Source organism: Leucoraja erinacea, chromosome 2, assembly GCF_028641065.1.
Source record: "Leucoraja erinacea ecotype New England chromosome 2, Leri_hhj_1, whole genome shotgun sequence".
NCBI lineage: Eukaryota > Metazoa > Chordata > Chondrichthyes > Rajiformes > Rajidae > Leucoraja > Leucoraja erinaceus.
In genome coordinates, this window is record NC_073378.1 from 82,341,258 (window position 1) to 82,351,665 (window position 10,408).

Here is a 10,408-nt window from a genome sequence, read left to right on the forward strand (position 1 = left end):
TTTAAATCGTGTGGGCAATTACACTTCCTTAAACTCGAATAAAGTACATTGCAGAGAATACACACTGGCAGAGGTGGAACAAAAGCAACCCTGTTTATTTCAAGCAAAGCACAAAGTGCTGGAGTAACTTAGCAGGTCTGCTTCAGCACTTTGTATGTTGTTCAAAATTCTAGCATCTCCAGATCCTTGCATCTCTGTTTAGTTATATGTCCCTAAGTTATACCCTAAATTATATGTCCCTAATTTATAAATTATACCCATGTGTCATGCACCATATTCTGACATCGGGTCGACCGCTCCAAGCTCACACCCGTAGACTCGCTCCTGACAAGGTCCTCATAGCAAAGGCGGAGTTTCGGAGTATGGAGGACATGGGTATCGTTCGATGCTCCAACAGCCCATTCCCCGCTGCACATGGTGCCGAAGGTGTCCGGCAGTTAGAGCCCGTGCGGGGACTACAGCCAATGGGGAGGCCCATGGGCTGCTGGAGCGTCGAACGATGCCCATGGCCTCCATATTCCGAAACTCCTCCTTTGCTATGAGGACATTGTCAGGAGCAAGCCTACGGGCGCGAGCGTTGAACGGTCGACCCGATGTCAAAATATGGTGCATGACACCGTGCCTCAGGCTGGCCAAGCCGAACTTGGGGGTGACAATGTCCCGGACCTCAGCCAGTACCTGGGCGTAGACATTGTCCACCGTTGCTACAGGGTTGCTGACCGGCGGCGTGGGCGCAAGGAGGTCTTATCAAAAGTTGACTCGTGGATGAGACGTTAGCCCTTCATGTCCACGAGGAGCGACTGCATCCGTAAAAAATCTGCGCCCAGCAGCGGCTGGGCCATGTCCGCAATGATGAAAGTCCAGGTGAAATGGCATGCGCCGAAAATGACAGGAACCGTGCGGACGCCATATATGTGGATTGAACTGCCATTCGCAGCAGTTAACAGGGATGGGCCTCTTATCAGCACGAAGGTCGAGTCCAGATGGGGGCAATACGCTAACCTCAGCCCCGGTATCCACCAGGAATCTGAGCCCCGAGCACCGGTCCCAGACGTATAGTCGATGGATCCTGCCGGCCACCGCAGTGACTATCGTCGGCCGGTGCTGCCCTTTCCCGGAAATGAACATGGTTGGCCTTGGATCTCCTGGGTCCTGATCAGCCATCCTCCTCTCTTCACTTGTCTTGGTTGTGGCTCCAGTGGGCGTGGGCCCCTTGTGGGCATGGTCCTGGGTTGCTGGGCCAGCCTAATCATTGAATCAATTCGGTCCAGCGATTCTGCGGATTCCAGCGGCTCCAGGTATTCCAGCGCACCCACCTGTTGCTGGTCAGAGATCCACAGTTCATCAGCATGGGCCGCCAGCTGAATGGGATCTTCAAAGCTCTCCCCCTCGAGCTGCTGGCGGAGGTCTTGTGGCAACTGCTGCAGGTAGGTGAATTCAAAGAGTGGGCAGGGCAGGTGATCGCCCATGAGCATTAGCATCGCACTCATGAGGGCCGAGGGCATCTGGTCACCAAGCCCGCTCATGTTAAGGACGTGACAGGCGCGCTGCATTCGGCTCGGCCCGTAGATCCGGAGCAGCAGCTCCTTGAGTCCTGTGTATTTCCCCACGACCGGCAGGTTATCCAGGTAAGGAATGACCCAACCGGCCGTCTGCTGGTCAAGGGCGCTTACCACATAGTGATAGCGAGTCTCGTCAGCTGTAATGCCGTGGATGTGAAATTGGGATTCGGCCTGTCGAAACCAAACCCTCGGCTGCGAGGTCCAAAATGTCGGTACCTTCAGGGAGACCGCGTTGAGTTCAGTCTCGTCGACCTTATAGGCGGCAGTGGCAGAATGCTTTTTTTCTTAAAATTTCTCTTCCAGGATTACACTCCTGGGCGTCTGGGGTCACCAATTGTGGCGGGGACTGGCAGGAGTCCAGCCAAAAAACTAGTTGTACACAAGTGTGTGCTCTGGATAGGTATGTTACAAAACCTACCTGAATCGTGTCTGAGCATCTGCCCCACCCCGTGTGTGTGATTTTGGCGCTGTTAAGAAGGGGCGGGTTTAAAACGCGATTTTTACTAGGCTGTTCCAATCGAAAATGTTCAGCCTAGTAAATCATTCACGGAAAATCGCTGAAAGACCCCGTCGCAAAAGGTATTATTAGTTTTTATGGCCTTGTATAATATTTATAGTAGTTTAAAAATCACTCTCTCACACCGCAACCTCTCGCAGCCCCAGGGTTTTATAAAGCAAACAATTAAAGGTATGTACCTTATTTTTACATTAAATGGGGCTTCTTAAGAACCCTGTGTATAAAGTTTTCTATAGCGAGTAGTTCATTTTGGGCTCTTTATATCCTGCAGTATTTTTCTGGGCACTTGAGGGCACAAATCCAGCGCAATGTGAACGTTCTAAACCAGCGCGTTCACAGGAACCCACTAGAAAGCCGATTTAAATTGACTTTAATTTACAGCAAATGAACACTAAATTCCTTCCATTTGGCCTATAAATTGATGTAAATGAGATTTAAAAATCATGTTTTATTGTGAATTATTTGTAAATATTATTTGGACACTTGGGCTATTTAAAAATGTTAATCATTTATTAAGAAATGGATAGATGTTTAGATCTAGGAATTGAAGTTTGAAATTAGCTACAATTGGGTAACTAACTAATTATATGCTTTAATTTCAGGTCATCCAAGTAAGATTATTTTATATTTGTTTCAGAATGCTTCAATCTATGATAACTGAAAATTTCATTCAGTTCTCTTAATTTTTAAGAAGGTTATGGGCTTTTGACTGTCCACGATCACAGCTTTTTTGTTATGTCCATAGAAAATCAATAGGGAACAAGATGCTAATTTCCGAGTATGAAAATGGCCATAAATTTTTTATTACTTGAGACATGAAAGTGAATTAGGTGTCAAATTAAACTTATTGTTATGCTTTATCTGATGGGATAATTTGCAGACTTGATTTTTTAAATCTCAAAATTCTGTAACATTGCTACTCTGGACGTGTTTATTCTACTGCATACAGCTCCCTCCTCCTCAGATGACACGGCCCAGCCTTAAATAACAACTCGGATACCGATCATGACATGCGCCTCCCCCACCAAGACGCCGACCTCTAGAGCCGACGGTTCGTCATGACCTTGGGCTGCTATCAGGTGCCACCACAACATTCAGATTCTCATCTCTGATCTGCCTGGTGGCCATAAGCCCAAGAACTTACTCTCATTCTGCTGGCATGTCCCCTGTCATGGACTGTGATGTTGACCTGCAGCTCAAAAACCATGCTGCACGTCAATGTATCACAGTGATATTTTAGAGTCTTCTTTGTTCGCTCTGACCCTTCAGTTTCTCCATTTGAGGTGAGGAGTCAAAGAGAAGAGAAATAATACCTCTGTTTAATTACATGTAAGCAATGAATTGCTCATGGCCACTTCTCCAACTCCAATAGTCAGGACTATTGCAAGAAAATGTTAGTTTAGGAAAGCTACCTATTCCATTTGATATAACCTTTTAAAATAGATTCTCAAATTCAATGTGCTTTTTCCCAATGGTATTTTTCTATGTTAATATATGTTTCCCTTCCACTAACGGGCAGTAACTATTTGCATCAATATTTTGTTGATGTCTTGTTTATTTGGTTTTGTCTTAACTTTGAAATATTGGCATTTCCCCTCTCTTCCATTGGCATAGATGCCATTTAATATGCCTGCTTAAAGGGCCTGTCCCACTTGGGTGACCTAATCCGTGAGTTCTCGCGAGTTTGCCCTCGACTCATACTCGCAGCATGGTCGACACGAGGTCGTAGGAGGTCTTCGTAACTCTCCTTCATGCTCGAGAGTGGTCTACGCGTATTGGCGGCCTCAGCTAGGTCGCGGCGTTTTTCTCAATATGTTGAAAAATTGCCCGCGAGTAAAAAAAGGTCGCCATGCAAAAAAAATCGATATTTTTTTTACTCGTAGGTTTAGTCGTAGTAGGTCGGCATATTAGTCATATGTAATCAAGGGTGGTCGAATGTTGTCGAAGGTAGTTGTAGATAGTCTTCATCATAGTCGTAGGGAGGTCAAAGGGAGGTTGAAGGAGATTGAAGGAGGTCGTCTTCACTCTCCAATATTCGGTGTCCAATTTTCCCGAAGTTAGTCGTAGCTAGTCGAAGCTGGTCTTCAACATAGTCGAAGGAGATCGAAGGAGGTCTTCTCCATAGTTGAAGGAGGTCTTCAACATGTCATTGTTTCAAACTCTTTTAAACTCACCAATTAGGTCGCCCAAGTGGGACAGTCCCTTGACATTGCTCTTGCAAAGGGACACTGTTCTGAGCCTCTCTTCTGAGACTTTCTGTGCTAAATACATTCTTCTCTTGAGAAACTACTTGACCACCATTCTCTCAACTTCCAATCTTCTGAGGCTGAATGTCTTGTTTTCCCCAATTAACATATATTAATGTTCTGATTAGACAAACCTGGTGTGATTAACTCCTTTTCCTGACATATCACATTTTTATCCTATATCACCACCCAACTTGAGATCAATGCTCTTACCAATTGCTGGTACAACTGACTTTTCAAATCTGTGCAATTGAAATTCTTTGCATATTTAGAAGCTATTTCCTTTGATGCAGTTATGATTTAGCTGTCCTATATCAAGTTCTTGCTTGGTTAATAACTTTGGCTAAATGTGATCACCAATGTGGCAACACAGGGCACTGTCCAGAAAAGGACTTTGTGTATTGAATGCTCTGTAGCTGGTGGCTTCTCCTAATCTCTAGTGTTGTTTCACACTTAAAACTTTCCATGAGCTCTGATGATGATAGTTTGAAATGTGTTTCACAACTTTCAAAAGACTGTATCAAAAGAGAAATTGGTTGTTTTTCAGGCCACAAATAAGTGTACAAACATCACCCATGTGCCTGGCCTATTTCAATGAAATAACTTTCATGCACATTCATGGATACTGTCATCAGCACATTACTCTCCAAATTATGTAATTTTCTTTCATGGTTTAAATATCAGAGCTCTCTACCTGGACATGCTATAGCTGTTCAAAAGGGAATCTCATCGCTACCATGAGTAATTTGGGTGGATAATCACTGTTAGTAATGAAAAGACACTGCAGCAGCTGTCGATCGGAACGCCTGTTGATGTTTAGTAGAGAGTAGAGTGTTTAATTTAATTTGTTCATGATATATGTATTTTTATTTCTATTTACTTGTTGTTATTTGTACTGCACACTGAATGGACACTGGTTGAGCAACGTTTTTTTGTTTCCTCTGGGTATGTGAGTACTCAGGAAATAACAATAAAGATATACTGACTGATACTGATATATCAATGTTTAAGAAACATTTGAACATTTGTAGGCGGCGCGACTCTCGTCAGCAGCGGCCTCTGCAGCCCGTCCGCGTTTTTAATTATTTTTTGTCTATGTTTCTATGTAGTTTTTGTTATTTTTTTGTTGGGGTGTGTGTGTGTGGGGGGGGTGGGGGTGGGGTGGGAGGGAGGGGGTAACTTTTAAATCTCTCCCTGCACGGGAGACCCGACCTTTTCTTGTCGGGTCTCCGTTGTCGTTGGGGCTGCAACGAGGAGCGGCCTCCAACAGGAGAAGACCGGGGACTCTGGTGCCGACGACTCACCTCACCGTCGCGGAGCTGGCCGAGTCCAGAGCGGGTGGAGCGGTGGTGGAGCGCTGCTGCTGCTGCGGCCCGACCTCCGGAGATTCGGAGGCTGCAACTGCGGGTCTGGCGGACGGCGGCATCGGGAGCCCGCGGGTCCCTGGAGGGAGACCGCTTTTCAGGGCTCTCGCAACGGCGACTTCTCCCGCCCGAGTTGCGGGGTCGAAGAGCTCCTGGAGCGGGGCCTGACATCACCGCCCCGCGCGGCTTGGAATGGCCGCGGGACTCTGCGAGCGCACGCCGGGGGCTTTAACACCAAGACCCGGTGTGCGACCTTGCATCACCCGGCGTGGCTTTAATGGCCGCGGGACAATCGCCATCGCCAGCCGGGGGCTTTGACTTTGACTCTGACATCGGGGGGCGGGGGGAGAGTGCAGTGGAGAGATAAGTTTTTTTGGCCTTCCATCACACCGATGTGATGGATGTTTATGTAAATTATGTTGTGTCTTGAGTCTATTTGTTTGTAATGTATGGCTGCAGAAACGGCATTTCGTTTGGACCTCAAGGGGTCCAAATGACAATTAAATTGAATCTTGAATCTTGAATCTTGAATATGGGCCAAACACAGGCAGGTGAGACTAGTGTAGATGGTGTATATTGGTCGCAGTGGGCAAGTTGGGCCGAAAGGACTGTTTTCATGCTGTATGACTGTGACTCTGTGATTCTATGACCTATAGACACATAATTTTGGAGTAAAGGGCCTGTCCCACTTGGACGACCTAATCCAAGAGTTTAGACCCTAGACGAGTAGAAAAAAATGTCAAGGTTGTGTTGACTTGCCAAAGTAAAAGACCTCCTACGACTATGTCTACGACCTCCTACGACTCCCCTCGACCTCAGTCTTCCACACCTAAGACCAACCATGACTAGCTACGAGTGGAAAATGATCACATGATAAAATTATGCCATGTTTGCATTTTTTTTTCTCCACCTACGACTACTACCTATGACTATTCACGACTACCTACGACTACCATTACAACCTACCTATGACCTACCTACGAGTTAAAAGTATCCATTTTTTTCATGCCAACCTTTATTTTACTCGAGGACATTTTTTATCAGGCTGGAAAAAATGCCGGGACCTACTTAAGGCCACGAGTATGCGGGGACCACTCACGAGCATGAGGAAGAGTTACGAAGACCTCCTAAGATCTCGTGGCGACCATGCTGCGAGTATGAATCAAGGGCAAACTCGGCAGAAGTCACCAATCGGGTTGTGAAAGTGGGACAGGGGCTCAACTCAGCTGGTCAGGTAGCATCTCTAGACTAAATGGATAGGTCACGTTTTGAATCGGGACCCATATTATTGCAGATTTTTGCTAGCTAATGCCTTTGTGCTGAAAATTTAATTAAAAGATCAGTATTTCCATTTATTATATTATATCATTGGTGCTTAAAACTAAAAGATCCATTTGAATTTTTTGTATTTCTTATAATCAAATTTGTTGAACCTTTAAGTTTTGTAATGATCATTTGCCTGAATAATCATGATCATGTATCATATATTGCAATATAATATTATGCCCTCACACAGAATTTTCTATTGTTAAAATATTATATTTTCAATCTATAATATTTTTACAGATAACCTGCAATGAACATATCATAAAACTGGACAATTTTTTTTGTGAACGACCTTATAAATCACATTAACACCAGTATTAACAGCACTTATTCCATTTTAAAATCATTTGTATCTTACCGATTAGCAGATACTTCACAGACTAGAGATGACAGACACAAGCAAATCAAACCATTCTTTTGACCATTAGGAGCACTAAGAGGGATTTTGGTGTCCACAGCTAAGAAAAGCTAAATTGTAAGAGAATACTTGCTCTCTATCTGCCTCGGCCTACGTGATCTCCCAGTTGCCAAACATTTTAACTCCCCCTCCCATTCGCACACTGACCTCCTCCATTGTCAGAGTGAGATCCAGTGCAAACTGGAGGAACAGCACCTCATATTTCGTTTGGGCAGCAGTATGAACGTAGATTTCTCTAAATTCAAGTAACTCCTGCATTCCTTCCTCACCTCTCACCTCACCGCACCTCCCCTAGTCATCCTACCTGTTCCACTGTCCACATCTTTGTATCACTCTTGTTATCACACCTTGCACAGCCATTATGGGCTCCACCATTCCTGAGGTCATCTGTTACCAGCCCTGATTTATTCTGGCCTTTCCTCGCCACCAGGTTATTCTCCCCCCCCCCCCACCTTCCCCATCTCTACTTTCAGTCTGAAGAAGTGTCCGGACCCGAAAGGTCATCTATTCTTTTTCTCCAGAGATGCTGCCTGACCCAATGATTTACTGCAGCATTTGTGTCTATCTACGGAACCAACCAGCATCTGCATTGCCTTCCTACAGCATTCTTGTAAACCTCCTCTGCACCCTCTCCAAAGCCTCCACATCCTTCCTGCAACGTGACCACAGGCAATGCTCCAAATGCGGCCTGACCACAGTCTTATAGAGCTGCATTGTGACGCTGCAACATGATTAGTACAGGTGCCAGGGGTTATAGGGCCTCTTCTTCTTGCGTATGGCGTGCACAGCCTAAAGTTGTAATACAACTTTTTCTAATTGATCTTATTTGAATGTGCACGCCGGGTTGATTGCATTGGTTGAAACAGTGTGAAGGTTGCAATCTCCCACCCCGGGTTATGGGGCAAAGCCAGGAGAATGGGGTTAGGAGGGTGAGGTAGATCAGCCATGATTGAATGGTGGAGTAGCCTTGATGGGCTGAACGGCTTAATTCTGTTGTGAACTTATGAACTCCCTGTAGGTCACAATGCAAGTGAATAGGATGGTAAAAAAATGTATGATGGCATGTTTGTTTTCATCGGGCAGAGCTTTGAGTATAAAAGTTGGGAACATTTTGGTTAAGCCACATTTCACATTTGGTGAGCAGATCTTGCCACCACACTTTAGGAAGGGTTTGGAGGCTTTGGAGAGGGTGCAGCAAAGGGTCACCAGGATGTTGCATGAATTGTTGCCAACCTTTATACTCAATACTGTTTAACTCAATACTCAGTACGCAAAAATGATCTACATGGATTGTCACCTTCAAGGAACTTTGGTCTTGCAAATTATAAGGAGAGGTTGGACAAACTTGGATTGTTTTCTCTCGAGGCATTGGAGGCTGAGGAATGATCTGATAGAAATATATAAAATTAAGTGAGATATTGATAAGGTAGAGCGTTTTTTTTTCCTCGAATGAAAATGTTAAATACCTGTGGATATTGATTTAAGCTAACAAGTGGAAAGATCAAAGGAGATTTGCGAAGTCATTTTTTAAAAAATCAGATAATGGTAGGCGCCTGGAACGTACTGCTCGATGGTAAAAGCAGATATAGCAGGACATTTTTAAGAGAAATTTAGATAGACAGAACAGGCAGGGAATAGAGAAATACAGACAATGTGCAGACAGATGGGATTAGTTTAGAATGGTATTGTGGTCAACACAAACATGATAGGCTGGTGGGTCTGCTCATGTGCTATAATGTTCTGTGTTCTATTTTTCTATATACATTTTAAATTTCAGTATAGCTGGTATACAGACTTGGTATCAATTGTACTTGGCTCCCACATGGAATGCCATTTTAAATTGACCTAATTGGATATTCATAGTTGCAAACCCAATGTCGTTATTACTAATATTAAGAACTGACAAATGTCCTCTATTTTCAGATGTTCATCATACTTATGAAGTCTTGATTATATTTAAGCTTCCTTATAAAATGTAGGACTGAACTTTATTATAACAAAAGATTTTCCGCAATAACACTTGTCATCGTGCGGTCTGGCTGCATTTAGATTCTCAATCTACATGAGTATACCGATGTTCAGATTGGTCCTTGTAGTCTTGTCATACTTATGGCATGCTTAGTTTAGACAGAAGGACATTAAATTGTGGTACCAAATGAAATATTGAATTAAAACTGGTGGATGACATCATCTAAATTGTATTCACAAAGAAGAATGGTTTACTGAGGAATAAATTACACCCATGATGTGACTGAGTTTGTGCAATCCATTTGAAATGATCAATAATAGTTTTGCCTAAATACTTAGCCTATTAAAGTACATCAATCAATAGCCAGCTTCTTGATGGATATATGCTCCTTACAGTCTGCTCTTGTAAATCCATTTCTCCATCACATGTGAGGCATTCAGCAAAGAGTCGTGATATTTCTTAATTTTTGTAGGCAAGGAGAACCATAAGAAATAACCACCCCTGCAATAAATTAATCTGCTATCTCATTAAACATTTCTCTATGGTCCAGAGGAATGATGCCTTTGAATGTTGTCTTTAATTAAACTGGGATAGTCTGCCAGAGGCAGCTATAAAGTTGAATAGACAGGTGTTTACATTATTTTGATCTGCACCTTTGAAAGAATTTACAATATAATTTATTCCGAGTAAGGGATGAAAATGTAAAACTGCTCTGTATCTCTGCATCAATTCAGTGACTGTTACACTAACCCAGCCTTTAAAATGATTACACTGACCATTACAAACCACGTGCATCTGTAGTCACAGGTTATTTCACACACCAGTGATAAATAGATGCATGCATCATACAGTGAATTGAAGATCAAAGTTTTTTATATGAATGAATCATGTTCTAGCTACGAATTTCACTTCGCCTTGCAAACAGCTACAAAGAAAATGTGAGAATGGTCTAAAAATTGAAAGAAACATTAAAATAAAATTGAGAGGGTAATACTGCAGATCATCT